At 33.2% G+C, this 24,719-nt stretch overlaps 1 pseudogene; it reads left to right on the top strand.

Moving 5' to 3' along the window:
- The first annotated feature begins 3,407 nt into the window (after window positions 1-3,407).
- Window positions 3,408-20,520, top strand: LOC129288040 (uncharacterized; annotated as a pseudogene).
- The last annotated feature ends 4,199 nt before the right edge of the window (window positions 20,521-24,719 follow it).

Here is a 24,719-nt window from a genome sequence, read left to right as displayed (position 1 = left end):
CTCCTTATCTTGTCTAAAATTATTATACTTGATAATTTTATCAAGTTTAATTTTTTTTTAGCACGATTGCATCCTTCAAACTCGAAGAGTCATGCATGAAGATCGATTGATAGATCCACCACTCCAAATCATAGAGTACCTTAAACAAGCTGGATTTTATGGAGTTGCAAGAATAGGACAAGATGAATATGACCCAACTCTGGTCTCAGCACTTGTTGAGAGGTGGCGACTTGAGACACATACTTTTAATACTACTCGTGGTGAATGCACAATAACTTTACAAGATGTTTCTATTTAATTAGACCTTCATGTATTGGAACTCCTGTCTTTGGTAAAATAGACTGAAATTGGTTTAATGTTTGTGAATGGCTCTTTGAAATACAACCACCAGAAGATAAAATGTCAGGATAAAGGCTTGTAATTCCTTGGCTAGCTGAACACTTTCACCACCTTCTAGATGATGTGAATGATGTACAAATTCAACAATTCACAAAGAGCTTACATACTTAGGTTGATTGGTAGGTATTTAATGCCAGATAGGTTAGGTCATAAAGTTTATTTAATGTATCTACCATTACTTTGGAATTTTGAAGAAACTGGTTGCTTTTCATGGGGATCTACAATATTAACACATCTTTATAGAGAGTTATGTAATGCCACCAACCTAACTAAGCAAGGGATAGGTGGATGCTTAACATTACTTCACTTTTAGGCATGGGATCGCTTTCCGAAGCTCGCACCAAAGCGACTCCAACTTCAAATACACAAATAGATATCTATCCTCTCATATCCCCTCCTGAATTTAGGCAATGCTTATTTTAGGATTTCACTGATATAAGTTTATATTTTTATTTAATCATATAAATTTATCATGTTGCAAAAATTAATCAAAGATGGAAAAATGTGGAGTGACCACCTCGTCCTAATGCCATGGCATTACAACAATATAGACTTTAGCTCGATACAATGGCGGAGGATGAGATAATTTGGAAACCGTATAATTCTCAATTAGTGCAACTTTTGATTCCAAGCTATTACTTAGTCATACAACAAATTTGGAGGGCTTCAATTCCCTTAATATGCTTTCACATAATAGAATGGCACCACCTTGATCGTGTCATGAGACAATTTGGTCTTCAACAACCGATTCCTTTTCCCCCAATTAGTTTGGGGAATGTCCACACATTACACTTAGGGGAATAACATCATCAAATTGGATTGAGGAGCATGCAAACTTCATTAATGCATGGAAAGGATGGGAACATACTATTATAGAGTCTCCTATATCAAACGAGCCATTAGATCGCACATCCGAGTACATGCGATGGTATTGGAGACACACTCAAAGGTAGATTAGCTCAAGAACTGCTGCAACTGGTTTTGCAGTAAGTATTCACTATCATTATATTTTTACAATTGATATTCCTACTTCTTAATATTTTTAACTAATTTCAGGCAAATATAGCGGAAGATTTATATAAGTTAAGTCTTTAAAACCCTTTACAAATACCTATAATAGATTATCAAGAAAGGGTCTATCAAGACCAATGCAATATATTACTTGCATTAAGAGAGCAACGCTTCATAATGTTCCCTCAACTTGCTCCACCTGTAATAGATGTGCCACGCCCATGTATACCTCAAGGTAGATAAAAGTAGGAGACGTAGAGGCTATTTGTCTACACAACCACCTAACGCCATTGAAGATGAAGTGGAACAAGACCAAGGATGCCTTTCTTCTTCTAACTTGTTTACTCAATTCCATCGCATGCCCCCCATCATCCTTGTCCCACCAGTTTAGCTCTCCAAATATTGAACAATTTGGTTCATTCACTTCTTTATTTGATGATCCACCGTTATTTGTAGCCGAATACAATGATTACACATTTGAACGTGGAGGGCCCTCGAATGAAATATTTGCGACTCCACAGCATTTGATCTCCCTTACAGAGTCTCCTTTTTTTGATTTGAATACCCTACTAATTGTACCAACCGTAGAATCGTCAGAATCTCAACACGAAGATCTTACAAGACAAGGGCGACCACACCGTGTTATAAGGAGATCAAAATGTGGCACAGGAAGCTATTATGTATAAATTATATTTTTTAATGTAAAAATATTTAATCTTTAATTAAAAAAATAGCCTTTTGTTATTATTGACTCATTTTATTATTTTATATTTTTAAATCATTATTTATTCTACTTTAATCTAAATTAATTACAAAAAAGTATCATTATATAAAATAATAAAAATCTATTTAGCAGCTCATCATTTCATTAATGATTATCCCATCAATTTTTTTTGTAAAAAATAATTTAGTAATAAAAAATAATCATTTTATCATCATGATTATGTTAATAAAATTAATGATTAACTAATGATGGATTAGGATAGGGGTGGGTAGGGAATAAAATGTGAAAATTGACTTCAATCAAACCAAGTTGTGTACATTCCTATTAAATCAATTTTTGGTTTTATAGCATTTGAAAAATATTTTTTCTTTTATAGTATTCTAATAATTAATTTTTTATGTAATATTTTAGTATTTTTGCCAATCATTAATCAATATTAAAAAAAACTGCCCATGATCAATGTCTGACATTAGAGCCTTCATGACTTTTTCAATATTCCATCTGTCCTCTCTTATTTTAATACCCTCTGCTAACATACTTTTCAGAGTCATAAAAGTAGGATCACATGAAGGAGAAAGAGAGGAAAAAAAAAAAGTAGGCAAGAATCTGACATATAAACTTGGTGAGATGAAAGCCAACTTTTACAACAGAGAATAAAAGAGAAAATTTAAAATTCAGTATCTATCAAGCCAAGTTTTTAACTTATAGTATCTTGAAAAATAATTTTTAAATTATAGTATTTTGGGAAATAATTTTTTTCTCTATAACATGATGGTTAATTTGCCTAAGACAATTTATATTTTTTTTAATTCTAAATAAGGATCATGGTTCTTTATTAAGATTTTAATATCTTATAATCCTTAATTGAAATTAATGATTTTAGAGTTTCCTTAATTGTTATTTTTCAAGATTCGTTTTCTTTCTTATAGTAATAATAATAAAATAAAAGCTCCACAAGTTCACATCTCAAATTGTCTCACAATTTGTGATAGACAGAGACCAATTAAAGTTAGTTCCTATTTATGGAAACATGTGACAGTAATAATCTAGCTACTTTTTCCTCTCCAATTATAAGGTATGGGATATTTTTTTTTTAAAAGGTTGGATATTCAAAAGAATAAAATATTTTTAATATTTTAAAATATAATTAATATGTTTTTTAAAAATATTTTTAATAAATAAAATATTTTATATTGTTCCGCAACGGTGAAATTCTGTAGTGACAAATGCTTTGGGTCTGAATATTCTTCCCTTGAAAACTCAGCGGCTTCAACTAATGAAGTTATCACAACGACAATCGAAAAAATGCCTAATGAACTTGTTGCTCAAAAAAGTGGCCATCTGACAAATGAAATGAGAAGGGAAGAAAAACATGGCGGAAGGGAAATGGAGAAAATTTGATCAGCATAATTCCAGAGCATCGGTAATTTACAATTAGGCAATTGATCTCTACTCAATCTCGCCTCTTCGTCTCAGATCTAAATCTCGCCTCCTCAAATCATTTCTGAATCTCGCGTCTTCGTGCTCACTGCTCGCATCTTCCCTCTCGGCTCTCGCTCGACACCCCTCGCACTGCCCAGCCCACTAGCCCATAAACACAGTCGCCGGCGCCACCTTCCGATCTGAACCTCGTCTTCTGGAATCAGTTGCTATCATCTCTGTCCTTTTTCACCTTGCACTTGCAGTCGCAGCTCAAGCCCTTTCATGCTTTCTTGCCTAATCGAAAGAGCAAGAATTTCAGACGAGAGCAATGCTATCGAGTAGATTTTCCTTTTTAGGCGGTCGGGATTCGGGTACGGGGGATCATTCCCCGAAGGTCGAACTCCTTCCTACATTAAAACTTGAAGCAGATAAAGAAGTATACAGGCCTGGTGATCCAGTTGTGGTTACCGTCGAGATCTCCAATCCATCTAGTATGTATTCATTTTTAGTTGAAAGACTGAGTTTTGAGATTAAAGGCATTGAGAAATTGGATGTTCAGTGGTTCGCCACACAGAAACCGTTGCCAGGTTTAAAGCAAAAGAGAGGTTCGTCTGATGAACTGTGTGCTTATTGTTGGTCTATTGTTGTTTGCTTTTAGCTTTCTAATGACCCACAAGCAATTTGTAGTTTTTACTGTGGTACTTTCATGTCATTTTTGTACTCAGGTGAATATGTGTTTTTGGACGGCTCCACGACCGCCATGGTTGCAAATCAGATCGTTTCTGCTGGCACCAGCAAATCATGTATGCTAAATTCTATATTAAAGAATCCTGCCTATCTGTTGAGTTCTTGTATCAGCTCATGCGATTAGCATGCTATTGACATTTGCAAATTCGAATAATTCATATTTACCTTAAGGACCATGGGTCAGAATTTTCCTCGTTAATCATTGTATGTTTTCAGGGGTTGGAAAAGCTGATGCACCTTGCACGCTCATAAGTAAAATGGCTTATCTCATTTAATATCAAGTTCCAACAATATATTTTTCGAATCAACAGTTTATAATACTGCCTCTAATATCATTGAAGACCCATGGCCATCTAAAGTATTAAATCACCATCTAAACTAGGCATGTCCAGGTTCATTACATCAATTCTGAGGATATTACAGCGGGCATTACATCAAAACTAAGCTTGTGAATAGAGCAGTCTGTTACAGATTTTTTTTTTTTTAATTTTTTATTCATGGTTCCTAGATTTCCCCTTCTGTTAACTTATAGAGATGGCAAAATATTTGTGTATGGTACATGCAGAGACGGAACTAGAAAATATTGACAAGGGGGGCGGAAGGTAAAAATAAAAATTTTAAGGGGGGCAAAGTTTTGAAATTTTCAAAAACTAATGTGATCTACAAGTAATATTACAAAGGAAGTAAAAGTTTTAGGGGATGCCGCTGTCCCATTTTGGGATAACCTGGGTTCCTTCCTGAGTAAATAACACTCATTACATTTCTGAGGGCATAGCTACACAATTCTTAATTCCAGATATTCGCATGATGGCTTCAATAACTGGCATTAAAAAAAAGTAAAACTAATGTAGTTAATGTGTCCTGTCTTTGACTGCTTGATAAAGGTTTGAGTCACCAAAACAAAAAGAAAAACCAAATGGAAAGATGTTGGAGTTTTCCACGCTGCTTTTGGTGCTTGAGCATTCTAATATGATATTTTGACTTCATAGGTCTCCAGATTTATTTTAGTGACCGTTTGGGCCTTTTACTCATCAAAAGGAGAAGTATAACTATGGACACTGCAGGAGTTTCATTTAATACTGTCTAAATAATGGAAACTGAAATTAAGCCAGTGGGAGAATAAAAGGAGTACTTATGATGACATGTCAGAGTTTGGAAATATTCCATTCATTACACCAAAATGGAAGCTGGTGCCTTATAGAGTTGAAGTTTAACTAGGTGTAATGTGGTGTTATGAAAATAAAAAATGAGAAGGGAAAACGTTTTTACTTTGCCACAACTGGGCATACAAAGCATGAACAGTTGATACAAAGTAAGCACCACTCAAAGTAAAACACAAGCTAAGCAATACAGCAAATGAAGGGAAGAAGTATAACTTCCTAAATTCTAGTAATCTCATTAAAGGTGCTCTTCAATATCCATGAGATTTATTTGACCTGGGTCATCATGCATTTGCACTTTGAATTGTTGACTTTGTCATTCATTACTTCCACTTGCTTTGCCATCATCAGTTAAAGACGTATTGCTTACTTCTTCATTGGCTATATCTGTTTGCTAATTGCTAAATGCTAGTAATCTCATTAAAAGTGCTCTTTAATATCCGCAAGATTTATTTGACCAGGATCATCATGCATGTGCACTTTGATGTTGACTTGGTCATTCATTACTTCCCCTTTCTTTGCCACAATCAGTTAAAGATGTATTGGTTACTGCTTCATTGGCTATGTCTGTATGAGTGTCTGCATCCAGGTGACATTAGTTATTGATCATAGGAGTGGATTATATTGTCTATCTATTTTGGGATCATATTCTGAAAACACCAGACAACAAAAAAACTAGCTTAAAAGTTTTCGACAACTCATTGCCATTTCTTGTTTAAATGTTTTTCTTGCAAATTTGCTCTATAAGCTTGGTTATCATTCATTATGTTACATGTTAACTAGTCATGCTTGTGTTGTACTGTTGTTATCTATTTGTATAAACTCAGATTTGACTGTATAGTCTGTCATTGCAGATGTTGTGCGAGCACTTCTGCCTAGCATTATTCCGCCATCTTACAAGGGTTCAACTGTTCGCTATTTTTACAATGTTAAAAGTGCATTAACTGGGGAGTGGCTCGTGCTGGAGAATGGGCAATCATATGCAGAGTCTGTAAAAGATGTTACTAATATGGTTGGTTTTCAATAACTTGTGCTGATTTATGCTGAAATGCATCTGGACCATTTTATTTTCATGTTAAGGACTTGTAATTCATTTGCGGTTAGATCATATTGTCTCTTCATTTCTTATATTTTGAGATTAAATCATAAATTAGTTGGGAGGAGCGAATTTGTGACCTCTCTTTGGTTATTTGGTCAGTCATTTCGAAGGAATAATTTTGTTTAAAGAGAGATTGACACTCTTGGTTTTTTGAGTCTATTTAACTATCCGTTTCTTATAGCTTTTCTGGTTAGAAGGGTACTATTTGTTGCTTTGCATATTCTCAATAAAAAAGTTACCAAGGCTAAAACCTTGGGCTTTCTATAAATGGCTTATGCTATTTGAAATATTTTTGTGATGAATGTCACAAAATGTTAAAGCAACGTCTTGGTAAATCGTGTAAAACAAGTGTCCAAAGAACATGATTTTTCTTATTATTTTCTCTGTATAAATGAGAGTAGAGATGGTTGGCAAAGAGTAGAAGTTAATTTTTGATGCAGGAGCTGAGAAGAGACTTGTTTTGAAGTTATGGAGGATACTCTCAGCTTAAGAATTTCCATTGCCTTATTGCTAAGGCTTTTTGATGGAATTTACTGGATTCCTCTCTCACAACCTGTAGCTGTTCTCCTAGGTGTGTACTTCTTTAATACTTAACTATTGCTGATCCTAGAATGACAGTCTATCCTTACTGTGGATGGCAATATAATCATTCCAGATCAAGTTAACATGATATACTCCAGCTAAGAGGTCAAGACAGCATCAATCTTAAACTTCTCTCTTGATACCATGGGTACAATATAATGAAGAGTGTACTCTTACCTAGACACTTGAGATTTCTTCCTTGAGGGAATAATAATGTAGACAAATAAAGGATTAAAGAAGAATGTACATGGTTTATCCATGTGATCCACTTTTATTGTTTGGTCTGAGTCTGAAGGTTTAAGGAAGTATAAATGGGTCTGACCGTCTGAGATATACAAGACTTAATGTGCTGCTGTTATATTGTGTTTCATTTCTTTATGATCAGAGTCGGTGTTCTTGGTTAAGTGTTATTTTGTTTTGTGGTAGGCTATATGGGGATGATCTATTTATAGGCTTTAAGTATTTTCAGTGCAGGAGAGAAGAAGATGGTGACACAACTTGCTGATAGGCATTTTTAATTTGTTGGGGGCGAAATTGTGATAATATTGGAGGCAAAATGGTCTTAAAAGACATCATTCCCAAGAACTGAGCATTTTCTATAGCCCCCCCAGCAATGACCCTTCCATCATTTTGATGGAAAATGACATTTTCCATAGCCCTGGAATTTACTTTTACTTGCTTATGATTTGAAGCTGTTGGGACTTGGGAGCATTTTTGGCCAATATAGCATGTTGTCGCTCCTTTTTATAATCTGCAGTGTCTATGATTTGTATGACATGGTCATGCAGATGTTATACACCTCATCTACATTTTTATACAAAAGAATGTGTGCTGATTATTGTGTCAGCCTTTCTGTCTGTTTCGTGGGTATCTCTGTCTAATTTTGTTGAACTTGTGTTCTTTCAGGAAGTGCGTATTCCATTACAAGTATGGGTGAACCAGAAAAGTAGTGGCTTACTGATGGAAGGAGGTTAGCTTGGTTTTGTCTTTTCCATTGATTGTCTACCTTTTAAACCATGTTGCTTTATTTATATGCGCAATCTAGCAACAATTTTGGATGGTTAGAAATAAAGTTGATCATTCCTTATTCTAAATGGATCAAGATGTTAAACTTTGCACATATTCCGGTCTATACAAGGATGGTATCATTATCAATGGAAATGATGAAGAACAAATCTCTCAGTTTAAATAGCACATTGTTGATCGCTTTATGACGAAGGATTTTGAAGTTAAAATACTTTTTGGGCATTGAGGTAGCTCATTTCAGTATAGGGGAAGTAATCTTTTGAAGAAAGCGCACATTGGTTCTTGATCAAATCATGCTAGATCACTACTCAATTAATACTTCCGTAGATTCTAATGTCAAACTTCTACTAGAATAGAGGGAGTCTTCGACAAATCCTAGTAGGTGATTGGCGACATGTTGGATAAGTAGATTATCTCAGTCACTCGATTGAATATCTTTTTAACTTTTTTATTGTAAGTGTAGAAAGCCATTGGGATGTAATGAAGTGACGCACCACCTCAAAAATATCAAATGTATCAAAGGGGCTTTTGGGAAAGACTTGCTATATGGAGATCACGAACATACCCAAAGGTTCGGATCCTTGTAGAAGGTTCTGATTCCGTGTGGAAATATGATGTGTAATTTGTAACTAAAATAAAGAAGTTAGTTGTTTGTTAGTTAGAGTTAGTTACCGGTAGGGAGATAATCATAAGTCAGTTGGAGCACCTATATAAAGAGAGGATTATTGTAAATATGATGTTATGTTTTTTTGGTGAATAATTCTGTTCTGTAGTGGTGAAAAGAAATAAGGAAATAATAGGGAGAAGAGAGAAAAACACAGAGAGAGAGAGAGAGAGAAGAAGAAGAAGTTCTGAATAATACTCTGAATTTCATCTAGCATACCCTCAGGCTTACTCCCCACCATATATAGATGCTAACCTGACCTATCTTTATTCCTTTAACAATCTCAACTAATTAACTAACTATCTTTAATATTTCTTTTACGAATTACACAACTAATTCAGAAGTACTATCAAGAATCCTAATCTCTTTTCTTCCTTTCTCTCTCATCTCTCTATTCCGTCTCTCTCTCTCTCTCCCCTATTCTTCCTACCCCCTACCACTAAACATCAAAATCCTAAATCAAGGTGCAGCAATTTTGTATCTTTCTATTCAAGAAACAAGGTATATATGTCCAGGTGGCTGGCAACCCTAGTTTGGCCAAACCTATCATAATTAAAATGGAACCAAAAAAAAAAAAAAAAATTCCATAATCCTTCTTGCCAAAATTATAGGAAACAATTTACTAAAATGCAAAACTTAATCCCTAAAGGAAGCATAGAACCAGTGGTCTACTTTGTTTGAACCTCATTTAACCACCCAGCTCTATGACCTCACATGGGCAGGCTATGTGGCGTGTACTATTTAGACTTCATTCAAATTCAATAATGTTGATGATGGGAATGATGAAATTTTATTAATATTTAACTTGGTGAAGTTACCATAATTAGATTTTGTATTTGTACTAATTCAAGTGGACTAGACTTCACTAATATGGTAGTACTATTTTACCAATTATTTTTTAATTTAATGTAGTCTTGCAATAATATATTGTTCATGATCTGCTGTAAGGCAATTATAATTAATGGATCCCCATACTCTGTTTTCAGAACTTGTCCCTTCAACTACTGTCCAAATGGATATATATTGGAAATTGATGGATGGAGATGCTGATTGGGTATGCTATTTGTGCTATTTCTTTATTGGGTAAATTAAACATACCTGTGGTTTAGCTTAATACTCATTTGCTTACCCCTTATTTTCAAAGTTCCCATTAGTTTTTAATTATCATATGGAATTTGGACAAAACGTGGAAATATTTGATGAGAGATTACTTAAACTTGGCGTAGATAGGGTTCTCAAGGATATAAGAAAATCATCATTCATCTAAAGGAATATAAATAAAATTATTAGTAATTAGCAACGTATAAGCGCATTTGGTGGCCACAATATACAATGCTTTTTGTGACTTATTACTTTCACTAGTATTTCATCAATGAAGTTCTGAATCATGCTATCAAGTTCTGAATCATACTGGAAAGCAGAAGCAAAATAAACAGAGGCGCAGAGTAAGTGACTTGCAGGTCAAACTGACGCAAGAAGGGAAGCAAGGTATAAGCACAGAAAACAATCAATGGACAGAAATCAGTAAATGCCCAATGGCTACAAAAAGCAGTTAAAACACAAATCTGACCATTTTAATAAGGAAACTAGATGTTCATCTATTTCAGCTATTAGGATCAGTGAGAGAATGAGAGAATAAGCAGTAGAATTTCCATAGATCTGGGAGAGAAAATATCATGGCAAATTTGGAAGAATTTGCAGAAGAATTGTCACAGAACACTTATGACCAACAATCCCCTACAAGCTAGGGAATTCTCCCTCCAGCCCCTCTTATGAAGCACCTTTAACCACTTCAATTGAACTTTTTAAGTTTGCATGATAATATACTTCCACAGGGTGACATTTATGGGAAAGAGTGATTGAGCATAGGTTGAGATTGAAAATTGATATTTCTGAGAATTAGTTCGGCTTCATGATAGGGAGGCGACTACATAAGCGATTTACATATGGTTGTCATTGATTTGGAAAAAGCTTCTGATCGTGTATCGAAAAAAGTACTTTGGAAGGCATTGGAAAAGAAGGGTGGCCAGGTTGCCTATATTCGAGCTATACAAAACATGTATGAGAGGGCAAAAACTAGTATAAAAATGTTTGGTGGTAAAACAAAAAATTTTTCTATAAAAATTGGGCTGCATTAGGGATCATCTTTGAGTTCTTATTTGTTTGATCTAATCTTAGATGTTTTGACTAAGCATATTCAAGAGAAAATCCTTAAATGCATGCTTTTCACTGATGATATAGTTCTTATAGCAGAGGTAAGAGAAGAGATTAATTGTAAATTTGAGTTATGGAGAAAGATATTGGAGTCAAAAGGTTTCCACCTGAGTAGGAGTAAAACAAAATATTTACATTGTAATTTTGATAAGGAGTCAATAAGTAGTAACTTGGAAGTGAAATTGGGTGATCAAACTATACCTCAAATAAAATTTTTTTAGATGTTTGGGAGCGATTATTCAACAAAATGGGAAAATTGATGGAGATATTACACATAGGATACAAGCAGGATGGTTTAATTAGAGAAAGGTTAAAGAAGTTATTTGCGATCGTAAGGTACTTAATAAATTTAAAGGGAAGATTTATCGAACTGTTATAAGACCATTAATATTATATGGTAGTGAATGTTGGGCTTTAACGGGACAGCAAGAGCATAAAGTTGGAGTAATAGAGATGAGAATGTTGAGATGGATGTGTGGATGTATACGTAAAGACAAAATTTGAAATGAGCGAATATGAGAAAAAGTGGGCGTGGCACCTATTGAAGGAAAAATGATAGAAAATCATTTGAGGTGGTCTAGACACGTGCAAAGAAGACCACGGGAGGCATCTATGAGGAGAGTGAAATAGATGACTTTGACTCCTGTCAAGAAGGGTAGAGGAAAATTGAAGAGAATACTTTTGTAATCTAATTAACAATATTTTTAAAAGCTTAATAAATGATAGAGCACAATGGCATCATATAATCCATGTAGCCGACCTCACTTAGTGGGATAAGGTTTGTTGTTGTTGTTGTTGGAAATTATAATACGTCACTTGTGGTATATCCAATATTTTCTCCTCCCATTATTTCCATATGATTTCTTTTCTTGTAGTTGGGATTTAATTCTTTTTTGATTATGATTTTGTGTGAATGATTCCCTAGAATCTTGGCTTGGTGGGTAGGCTAGTTGCCTCCATATTATATTTTATTGATTGGTTCTAGTCCAATTATACTTGATGAATTGAGGACGAGAATTATGTTAGCCCTTTTAATGGTATCAAGGTACTAAAAAAATAAAAAGAGGTCTAATCGCTGTAAGATCTAGACTAGTTGAAAAAAAGAACTATAGGACTTGAGGTTCAAAAGTTCAGGTGTAAGCACTGAAGAAATAATGATGGACTTGAGGCCTCTGGGACTCAGAAAAACGAGTCCAAGCAAATATACACAGAAACAAAAAAGAATTGAGCCCAAATGAGAACTAGATTTAAAAAGAGTCTGGTCTAGTTACATTTGAGGTGGAGTGTTGGAGATTAGAAGTTCCACATCTGAAAATGATAAGAAACATAAAGGGTATATAAACTTTGGGATGCTAACCAAATTGTTCAGTATATTTTGGTGAAATGGCTAAGTCCATGCAAAACTACTTAACATAAGACATTCCTTTCCTAGTGCAAGTCTAGGACAGTTTAAGTATAGGCTTTCATCAATTCTTTGTCTGGATAATGATATCTTGATATTCTTTAAGGAATAGTGTGGCAGCTACATCACCATTGTTCTTTCTTGAGGAAGTAGAATGCATAACATTCCTGCATAGATTGGTCATTTTCAGGGGTACAGGTATTTCCATGTGATTCATTCTTGTTTCCAAGAGATGGTTTGCTACTTCAATTTTAGGGCCAATATTACTCTCCATAAATTTGGTGAGGCACATTCATGGATAACATATGAGCTATGTTAATGTCAAGGATATGTCTATTTTTTTTTTTTTTACCTCAACTGTCCTATTTTGTTGAGGTGGCGTGTTTGCAAGAGGGTTTGGTGATGAAATAACTTGTGTAGTGAGGTAGGATCCTGTGGATGAAATAGTTTATTCTTTTTCGTTGTCACTGCTAAATTGTAGAATGGTGGAGATGCTGCCCTCAATGGGCAGAAAATGGGGAAGAATAATGTGGATGAAGAAATTGATGTCTCAGTCAAGTTTTCAAATTGGCACCTGAAGTTTTGAAATTTAATTTTTTTCCCTTATCTCTTATCTTTTCTAGCTCATCCCTTCAGCCTCTCATGAGGGTTCCTCCCATATATTTATTGGAAAGATCATTAATGTCAAATCAAAATTTGTATGATAGATTAAAATTACAATTAACAAAACCATCAAAATATAGTTTTCTCCTAAAAATATTATAATTTACTAATTTCATGACCTTAATTAGCATATAAATTTTCTAAAATGTACTAAAGTTGCTGATAATAAAATAAATTCAAAATTAAACAAAATTTATGAAAAATATTCAAGTTTTATGACGATTATTTATCATTAAATTTATGCTTTGTAAACTAACAAAACCATAAGCTGTATAAAACTAGGGATATCACAACTAAGCTGTTCGGGACAATTTTAAGTAAAACAGAATTTAGGAGATTGGATCAAATAAGATCTTGATTGATTTCATTGTTCTTGTTTTTTTTCCCTAATCATTCCCATCATCTGCGTGTCTGACCAAAAAATAGGAGGTTTAGAAGCCAAGGTTAAAACACCCTGAGTTTGACCGTATCTCTCAGCCCTGTTTCTTTTGTTTCTTTCTTTTTTTCTGAACTTTCTGCCAGCATAATTCCCACCCTATTTTCCCCCAAGCTTTCTTCACTCCGGAATAATGTTAACTTCACCTTCCCTAAAGGCATTCAATTCAGTCTTGGCTTTAAAATCCTTTTCAGGAGATTATGAGTTTCTCAATTTTTGTTGCACTTTTTAAGCCATCATTAGGTATATTTTTTGTGTGAAGAAGATCTTAATACGGGGCACTCTTTCTCTTTCATTTGCTCAATGATATCATGTAAAAATAAACCCCTTTTTACAGGTTAGAGCAAATGATATTAATGATGCTTTAGAGGAAGGATATGACAGCTCAAGGGATGAAGTTTCCTCTGTTTCCTCATACAACCCAGTGAAAGATAATCTGCACAGAAGCTTTGGAAGTTCACTATCATTGCGATCCTCTTCAGCAAGATCTTTAAGCAGGGATCCTTTGGAAGGTTCTCGGATGAGTTTATCTTCACAAATGGCACTTCCTCGACTCTCTGTGGCTGAGGTTTTATATGATTCTGCTTCTGGTGAGCTATATAAAAGTCTGCAAATCACTTTTCCAATTAAACTTGTTCTTTTTCTTTGAATAGGTTTAGTCCTGAAACACACTGAAACTATGTTCTTTCTTAGTATACTTGATGAGAGTCATCTTTTTCTCTTGCATTGAGTCAGAAGGTCTGCTTTTCCAAATTACAATTCATTCTTGCAAACAGATGTCTTATCACCTCAGAAGTCATTGTCAATCGTCTCCCCAAGTCACCGACAGAAGTTCAGAAATCCTTTTTCTGCTGAGGATGATGCAGGAGTTTCCTCTTCACCAGAAGCAGCAGCCAATAACTCTTCATGTAAATTTTCCTTGCATTGGTTTTTGTTTTCCAATAATATTTTTTTATGTTTCACAGTGCTTTATTTGATGTAGCATGGTGTTTTGAACTTGATCATTCATAGTTTGGGTAGTGTGGTTCAATACCAATTGAAATTTCAAACATTATATTCTATCTGTAAATCATGGAATACCTGGAATTGTTGTAGAATTGGGTCCCATCAATTTCAGTGATCTATGCTTGTGGAAAATGCATTTTGTTCTGGTGTTGCACTTTGTGAGTGTATGAGGGGGTAAAAACTAGTATAAGAACGCCTAGTGGTCAAACAAAGGATTTTCCTATAAAGATTGGACTACATCAGGGATCATCTCTGAGTCCTTATATGTTCAACTTGATCCTAAATGTTTTGACAGAACATATTCAAGGGGAAATTCCCAAATGTATGCTCTTTGCGGATGACATAGTTCTTATAGTAGAGACAAAAAAGAGGTTAATTGCAAACTTGAGTTATGGAGGAGGACATTAGAGTCGAAAGGTTTCCCTCTGAGTAGGAGTAAGACGGAATATTTATATTGTAAATTTGGTAAAGACTATTCGACAATAATTTGGAAGTGAAATTGGGAGATCAAATTATACCTCAAGTGGAAAAGTTTAGATATTTGGGAGTCATTATTCAACATGATGGCAAAATCAGTGGAGATATTTCACATAGGATTCAAGCTGGGTGGTTTAATTGGAGAAAAGCTAAAGGAGTTATTTGCGATCGTAAGGTGCCTAATAAACTTAAAGGAAAGTTTTATCGCACTGCTATCAGACCGGCAATGTTATATAGTAGTGAATGATGGGCTCTAACGGGACAGCAAGAGCATAAAGTTGGAGTGGCAGAGATGAGAATGTTACGATGGATGTGCGGACATACACGTAAAGATAAAATTCGAAATGAGCACGTATGCAAAAAAGTGAGGGTAGCACCTATTGAGGAAAAAATGGTAGAAAATCGATTGAGATGGTTTGGGCATGTACAAAGAAGACCAAGGGAGGCACCAGTGAGAAGAGTGGAACATATAACTTTGAGTCCGATTAAGAGGGGTAGAGGAAGGCCTAAGAGAACACTCTTAGAAGTTATTGAACGTGATCTTTTAATTAATAATATTCTTAAAAGCTTGATAAATGATAGAGCACAATGGCGTCTTGCAATCCATGTAGCCGACCCACCTAGTAGGATAAAGGCTTGTTGTTGTTGTTGTTGCTGCACTTTGTGAGTGTGAAATTTATTGGTTACTCAGTTTTACATTTTTAATGTAAAAAATCATCTTGCTACAACCTATGGTTTTGATTTCATTCCCTTTGATGCCCTTTGATTTAAAAGTTAATATTCTCCTATGCTGATGTTTTCTCCATTTGTGCTAGAGTGTCCTGTGCATCAGATGAGTTAATTATTATTGCTATATTAAAAACCTTAAGGCCCAGCTGCTTTCTGCAAAATTATCCAATTTCATCCAGAAAAATCTTTGAAATAAAAGCATGGAGATGAGGCTGGAATTTGTGGATGCTGGATTGAACTTTTAGGCAATAATTTTTGGATCGAGCAAAGATTTGCAGGATTGAACTTTTAGGCAATAATTTTTAGAAAGACTTGAGATGGAATTGGGGAACTTTTGTGGAAATGGGGAATGTTAGATTGAAACAATTTTGGGAGTGTGGGACTTTGCTGGGAAGGGAGTGTTTTGGGATTTTTAGATAGGATTATAAAGAGTTTGAGGATATTGAGGACGTCGAATTTATTAATTAGGCAAGAATTTGTAAAGTGTCTCTTGGTCAGCAGGGAGGTCAAGGCTCCGTTTGGTTTGCTAAAAGCGGATGGAAATGGAATTAGAAACAGAATGAGAATGAGTTTTAAGTACCTTTATTAGAAAAGGAATGGAACTGTAACTTAATTTAAATTAATGTTCAATAGTGAATTATATTATTTTTAAATCCATGTGACAATTTTAATGTTACTGTGTAATTTTGTCGTTTAGGTATATGGCTATAGTTTTATCAAGTTTTGCTTTTAGTCCCTATAGTTTCAGAAAGATTAGGTGATGTTTGTTTTTTAGGTTCTTATAGTTTCAGTTTTTTCAGTATTTTTAACCCCTATAAGGACTGAAAGCATTGGAAAAAAACTACAGGAATTAAAAGCAAAATCCGATGAAACTATAGAGATTAAAGATTATGTTTTTCCTAATGTCTTTCATTAATGTTTATCACTTTTGCTTGACTTAATTTTGCATGTGAAATATGCATGTCGAAATGCTTTTCATTTTAAAAACACATTATTCCTATTTAAAAATGTCAGCGTTCTGCTTTGAGATGTAACAACTATTTGGTCAGCTAATTTTGTTTAAACATTTTCTGCAGCAGAAGGCTTCATTAGAGGAAGGTCATATAACATCAGGCTGGACGACCAAGTTCTGCTTAAATTTTCCCCAAAAAATTCTGACTCCACTTATTATTTCAGTGATATGGTAATCGACATCAAAATTATGTGTAATTTGATATCAATTTTGTTGAAGCAGACTTTATGATTACCAAATCTTGAACAATTTCATGTTACAGATTGGTGGGACTCTAACTTTCTTTCATGAAGAGAGAGCTAGGAGATGCCTTGAGGTTTTTCTACAAACTCTGGAGATTTAGACTGAGTCTGTTGATGATGATGCTTAAGAACTGAGTGTTCTTCATATTTTTTTCCCAAACACTCTTCTATATGCTTATGCAGGTCTCAATAACACTAGAAACTTCAGAAACTATAAATCGGAGATTTGTCCACCCTTCTAGAAAGCATTCCCAACAATCACTAAGGTATTCATTTTTCGCAACCTGGACTACAAATAGCTTCTACAATTTAGTTGACAAACTGCAATTTTAAATTTCCTATTCTTGAGGTTTCCATAGCCTTGAGGATTTCATTATTTTCTTGGAGGATGGTTGGATTTTGTATTTTTTTTTTTTGGAAAAGTAATCTATAAGTCTTTATAGTTTTACTTAATTTTGAATTAATCCCTGTAATTTATTTGTTTTAATTAAGCCCTTATAGTTTAATTGATTAAATATGTTAGTTCTTGGTTTTTAAAATCCTTTGATCTTACCTTTTGAAAAAATGAAATTAAGGACTTTATATATTTATTTAAACATTATATAATTTTAGAATTAATTACATAATTTTTGTAACTCAAAATTCATATAATTAGGTTATGTTTTCTAAATAACTTTGGTACATATAGAATTTTCATATAAAAATTTAATAAAAATATAAATATTTTATGAAATTATTTTTTTTGGCTAAAAGTATTAAATTAAATTTTCTATAATTTTTAAAAGTGTTTCTATTTTAAAAAATTCAATCATTAATTAATAATTTTAACCTTTAGGAATATAATATTTAATCGATCAAACTATAAGGATTTGATTAAAATAAAATAGACTACAGGGATCTAATTCAAAATTGAAAAAAAAAAAATAGGACTTGTAAATTAATTTTCCCTTTTTTTTTTAATTAGGGTCACTGTCTTTTGTCAGGAGCAATTGGAATTTTTTTTGTTGAAGCTGATCTCCTTGTTGGCTAGGCTGAAAAATTTGTTCATTTAGTAGTTTTTTTTTTTTTTTAATTCTTATCTTTTCTTCGCGGTGAAAGAACTAATATCTTTGTTGGGAATACACTGGGATATTTTAAGTTTCATTTTGTTAGAGCTAACTCATGATACCACCATGAAGTTCTTTCCATGTAAAATGCTAAAATGTTGGCTTCTGATACTCTTGTTCTCACTTGTTTTTCTAGGTCCAGAGTGACCATTATGAAGTTGTTGCGGATTTGGTGCAAACAAGCTTTCTTTTTTCTATCCCTATGGATGGTCCAATGTCTTTCTCCACTCCTCGTGTGTCTGTGCAATGGGTTCTTAGATTTGAATTTTATGCTACTCCAAAGAATTTGGATTGGACCAAGTATGAATTTCACCCTTGACTTTTTTTCTTGGTCCTACATCACAAGTTTCTATTCCTTAAAGCATCTAGTGTTTAGATTTTTGGCATCTTCTATTCATACTTTCACTTGTCTCTATGGCTGGATCCATTGGTCATTAGTTAGTCTAGGCGTTATGCTCATGTAATGTCAAGCCGCCACGTGTTATAGCAAATTTTCACATTTTGTGATCAATGTCCTTAATGCCTGGCAAAATAATAGATAGTTGTTGGCAATGTCCGGTGCACCATTGTGATATGGTATGGCTTCTGGTACCAGCGCATGCCAACTTTGTTGGTGCAATATTCATTGGAAAGTGGAAACAATAAAAAGACATGTCCACACACGACAGTTTAAACTAATATTAAAACACAACTTACAATACATCCATAGTGTATTGATAACTTTCAATAGAAATAGCAATATGAATTTGAGAGTATTTCTCACTTCTCTTGTCCATCACAAGTAGAAAAGTGGCACAATGCACATACACAAGAGTATAGAAAGTCATCAAGTCTCTGCGATTCCGTCCTACAGAAAGTGTCCTAACTTGAGGGAAAAGGAGACTAATAACGATGAGGGGAAGACGAAACTTGAGATGACAGAAATACAGAAGCCTGTGTTTAAACCTCCATCAATTTACTATATGATTATATAGTACTGGGAATGGCTAGTCAATTTGTGGGCTAGGTTGGGCTAGCCCGCAAAGGAATGGGTTGGAAAATCCAACCCACCTGCAAAAGTGGCAGCCTTTTTTGTTTTGTGTTTTGTGTTTTTTATTTATTTGACTCGTGCCCAGCAAGAAAATGGTTGCGTGTAGTCACGCATCCATTACCTTGCAGGGGGGGTCCTGAGCGACCAGAGACTGTTTTCTTATTGAACCCTAAGAGAGTGAGAAGTAAGAGTTCAGGTGAAAGGTTACTTGTACCTCGAGCGAAGGCGAGAGGCATCTTTCCTTCTTGATAGCAGGCTTAAGGCTTTCTACAATGTATTTACTGACTTGGTCCAGTTGGCAAGAAAACGCTGCTTTTAGATTGGTTGCAAGGGTGGCTAGCTGACAGGAAAGATTTCGAATCTTGTTTTCCTGGCTAACAAGGATGTGTGGCGGGCAGGAAACTACTTTGCGTCTTGTCGAAACAAGGTGTGGAAGGATATTTTTATAAAAAAATGGCTTTCCATCGTGCGTTGTTTGATAAGTTGATTACCCTGAGGGTGGCTCGCTCAATGCTTACGAATGAAAAAATGTTTGTCGATTAGGTGCGGAATACCTAATTCACTGGAGGACCTCTTCTGGTATCTTATGGAATGAAATGAAAGGGTTTAATAGAAATATTTGTTTCAAATCATCTCATAATTTTGAATTACATACAGCTTTTTGCTTTTAAGCGGCCGTTGATTATATTCTAAGCCATATGTTTTCTGAACCTCAGGTATGAACATCCTCTTCTGATTGAGGGAAGAGAAAAATGTGAATGGATTCTTCCGATCACAGTGCATGCACCTCCAGCTAGGACTTCTGGGATAAGAAGTGAGAAGCCTATCTCTCTGGATCCCATGTGGGTGCATGGTTAAAGGTATAAACAAATGTTTGATTCAGCCTAAACTCTCCCCTAACAAGTAGCTTGGTTCTGTCACAAATCACTACACCAAATTCTGTTTGTCCTAATCCAATGTCCCAATTTTCTTTTAATGAACCAAACTTAGAAATGAAAAACATCATCCTAGTATTCCCTCTTTTGAATAAAGTTACTCAAAAAGCAGTTTAATCTATTTACGTTTCTGCAGTTTGACAGAAGATGAAACGCAATCCATTATTTTAGGTTTGTAAGTATCCCTAATGCTTCGTGTACAAGCTTTTCCCTTAAATGCGGGCTAGTGAACTGAAAACCCTGGCTTGATCAGTTGTAGAATACACGAGAATTTACTGTACCCGGAACTTGGACCTTTTTTATTTTTTTTAAAAAATCAGACAGATCTTGGACATTTTTCTGTGTACAGTTGGTACTGAAATTCAGGATCATGCCTGAGTACAAATGTTCTATTTCTCATTTGCCTTTTGTAGTTGGATGACTGTCGTAATTTCAGTGGTGCCTGGGTACAAGATTTTGATTATGTTATTATGCTATACTGTACAAATCGAAATCAAGAACATCTCATTTGCCTTTTGTAGTTGGATGACTGCCATAATTAATTAATATCAATTATTGATAATTTTCAATTATTGATAATTGGATGTGCGGACATACACGTAAAGATAAAATTCAAAATGAACACGTATGCGAAAAAGTGAGGGTGGCATCTATTGAGGAAAAAATGGTAGAAAATCGGTTGAGATGGTTTGGGCATGTATAAAGAAGACCAAGGGAGGTACCAGTGAGAAGAGTGGAACATATAACTTTAAGTTCGATTAAGAGAGGTAGAGGAAGGCCTAAGAGAACACTTTTGAAAGTTATTGAACGCGATCTGTTAATTAATAACACTTCTAAAAGCTTGATAAATGATAGAGCACAATGGCGTCTTGCAATCCATGTAGTCGACCCCATTTAGTGGGATAAAAGCTTGTTGTTGTTGTATTGATAATTGATGTCAATTGAAAGAGTCAAATCAAATTTATTCATTCACGTGGCTTATTTGAGAAATTCAAGGATCATATGTGGAAGCATAATATTTCATCATGAGTGCTTTTGTATTCTTATTTTAATATTTCAGCATGGGTGCTTTTGTATATGTTCTTATTTTATATAGAATATAGGTTTGTCTTAAAAGAATTGTCATATTTCCTATGCAAAATCTTAAACTTGACAAGACACTTGTCATTCATAAATCATGTTAATATAAAAATAACTAAGATAATCAGATTCAAAAATTATAAATTGAATAAATGCGTCTAAAAAATAAATGGCTTTGTTAACAATATAAAAAGCAATAAAATGTAACGAAATGTTTCACTCAAAAGATACAAGAAAATAAATGATCTGAAAATGTTTACAGCACATGCTGCTCCATATCTCTTATTCTACCATACAATTTTTTTTTTTTAAATTTTATTCCTAACCTAGCACTAGCCCATAAAAAAAGAAACATGCATGCATCATGTATTCACATAAGCATGCGAACATTGAGTTCGAACTTAAGACTTTTTCTAAGGGAAGGTAGTTTTGCCCTAGGACAATTATCTATTGACATTCTACCATAATAATGGAACAAATAAAAATACATTGGAAATGAACAATTTATAAGACGTCTGGCTCATGAGTTTCCTTAATCTGATTTCCTGTATTACCTTGATCCGCTTGGTGGACTTCACTAACTGGATCACGAATCAAATTATTTTTCCACCATAATGTAAAACAAGAAATAGTTTCAAGATAAAAGAGGAAGAAACAGAATATTTAGACGGAAGCGTTCCTGATACGTAGGTTGATATGATGACATAATATCAAGGAAATTATTAAGGGTCAGCAAATATGTTTTGAGGAGCATCCAACATTATAAACTTGTGGGCAAAGCAATTTTCCTCTTAAAGTTATTAAAATAGAGCATTTTTATTTTTGACGTCAAATTCTTAATGTTGATTGTTAAAAAAATATTAACTGAGACTTCAACATTGACTATTAAAAAGTAGAGCACCCAACTTTTTAAACTAGTGGTCAAAATAATTTTTCTCTTAAAATTATTAAAATGAAACATTTTTACCCTTGATATCAAATTCTTAATGTTAATTGTTAAAAAAATATTAACTAAGACTTTAACATTGACCGTTATAGAATTTAATGGCAATGACAAAAATATTTTGTTTTAATATTTTAAAGGCAAAATTGTTACAACTAATAATTTGGAATGTTATGTGTTTTTTGGAGAATATTTGACATTGACCGTTAAAGAATTTAACGACAATGACAAAAATATTTTGTTTTAATATTTTAAAGGCAAAATTGTTACAGCTAATAATTTAGAATGTTATTTGTTTTTTGAAGAATATTTAAAGTAAAAATACACCTTTATCCAATTATCAATGCCCATAATTAAAGTTATACGAAGTAGAAATGCGTTGGCCATGGTTATCATGGCAATATAAACAGAAACCAAGTATAAGCCTTATACATTCCTTCTGCAGAACGAATATCACTCAGCGGGACTGGTATGATCTATGCATAGTATCCCTAATGAATGAAGAACATTATCCTAGTATTCTCTCTTAGCTTTTGAATAAAGTTACTCAAAAAAAGAAAAAAAAAAAACAGTTTAATCCATTTGCGTCTCTGCAGTTTGACAAAAGATGAAATGTAAGCAATCCATTATTTTAGGTTCGTAAGTATCCCAAATGCTTCAGGTACAAGCTTTTCCCTTAAATGTGGGCCAGTGAATTGAAAATCCTGGATTGATCAGTTGTGGAATACATGATAACTCACAATACATAAATGTTGCACTTTAAAAAAAAAAAAAAATCAGACTGATCTTGGACATTTTGCCGTGAACAGTTGGTTCTGACATTCAGGATCATGCTTGAGTGTAGAAGATGTTTGCCTTTTGTGGTTGGAATTAAGTTCTCGATTAAATTATATAAATGAGGTCCCACCTTATTTATTTTGCTTCAGAGGCATCGTGAATCACAGAATACGCTTGGATCAAGATGGATATGGATTATCTGCCGTAATAAAGCGTGCAGTGGTTGGAAAGTAAAACATCCTGACCGTAAATTGTGATCTGACGGCTGGTAAGAGATAGGTGTATTAAAAGGCTCATTATTTGCAAAACACACAATCACATTTTATTCAAAATAAAAATTTATAAAAAATATAATATTTTTAATAAATCTGTTAATCACTAATTTGAATAATACAGATTTTATTTAGATGGTCTAGTTTAATATTATTTTTTTATAAATCAACTATTCAAATGTACTTTGAACAGTTTAAATTTAAATATTAAATTTTTTTATAATATTTATAAATTTTTATTTTGATAAATCCAATATTACAAATAAAGATAATATTTCTATCACTTTCTAACAAATATTTTTTAAAAAATTATAATTTAAAAATTTAAAATATAAATCAAAATCAAAATCAAATTGTTCAGAGTTAATTTATAAAAAAATAAAAAATAATATTAAACTGAACCATTCAGATAAAATCTTTATTGTCAAATTAGTGATTAACAGATTTATTAAAAATATTATATTTTTTATAAATTTTTATTTTGAATAAAATGCGATTGTGTGTTTTGCAAATGAGGAGCATTTTTATACATTTATCTCTTATTAGCCATTAGATCAGAATTCACGGTCAGGATGTTTTGCTTATGCACGCTTTATTACTGCACATGATCCATATCCGGATCAGGAAATGAACACTATAGACATGGACAAACTAGAACTCCAGCTAAACTGTCTAGTTGTTCTCTTGTTTATTATTACCAACAACAAAATTTGATTATTTGTATTTGAATTTAGCTCAATAAAATTTGGAATAAAGAATAATTATTCACAATTGACTTTTCATTAATTCATAAATAATATTTTTTAAATTTACAACTATATTTAAATTCATAATCACTAGCCACATTCTATTGATTATTTTAATAATTATTTATTTTTAATTGGAAATAAAGATCATGGCACTTTCACAACATTTTTATAATTTGAGACCTTCAAGTATCATTAATTCATTTAACAAGGTTCATAATGGTTATTTTCTCAAATGGGTCTGATTTAAATGTTGCCAATATATATATATATATATATATGGAGAGACAGATAGTCTAGAACATTGAATTAATAATAGTTAAGTTTTCAAATTTTTTTTAAGAAATAAGTTGAAAATATTGATAAAAATAATTATAAATATAGGAGTTTCAATTGCAAATAAGTACTTAAATATTAAATGTAACTCTTAGATTGTAACAAGAATTTTTGTTGGTAATTGTTTGAATTTGTATTTATAGTTCATTTTTTAGAAAATTTTGTCAGGAATCTAGTGTCATTAATTCAATTTTTTGAGATCTAAATGTCAATCTTCCTATATATATATATATATATATATATCTCCCTCCATATACATAATATAAGTTATAGTTAACTAATTCATAATTTACAAATAATATTAGTTGAAACCTTGAATTTTTTAAAATTTTCAAATCTTTTCATTAAATACCCTATATAAGACCTTCAATAATAATAATTAAAATTTGAATGCATGATTTTTTAAAAAATATTAATAAATAAAATAGAGGTATAGTTAAAAAAAATTAAATATTAAGATTATCTAATACCTTATATTTT

Source organism: Prosopis cineraria, unplaced genomic scaffold (genome assembly GCF_029017545.1).
Source record: "Prosopis cineraria cultivar Desert tree isolate PC_DT_omini unplaced genomic scaffold, ASM2901754v1 PC12, whole genome shotgun sequence".
In the NCBI taxonomy this organism is placed as follows: Eukaryota; Viridiplantae; Streptophyta; class Magnoliopsida; order Fabales; family Fabaceae; genus Prosopis; species Prosopis cineraria.
Note: the sequence above shows the minus strand (reverse complement) of the source record. Positions and strands in the feature narration are given on the sequence as shown.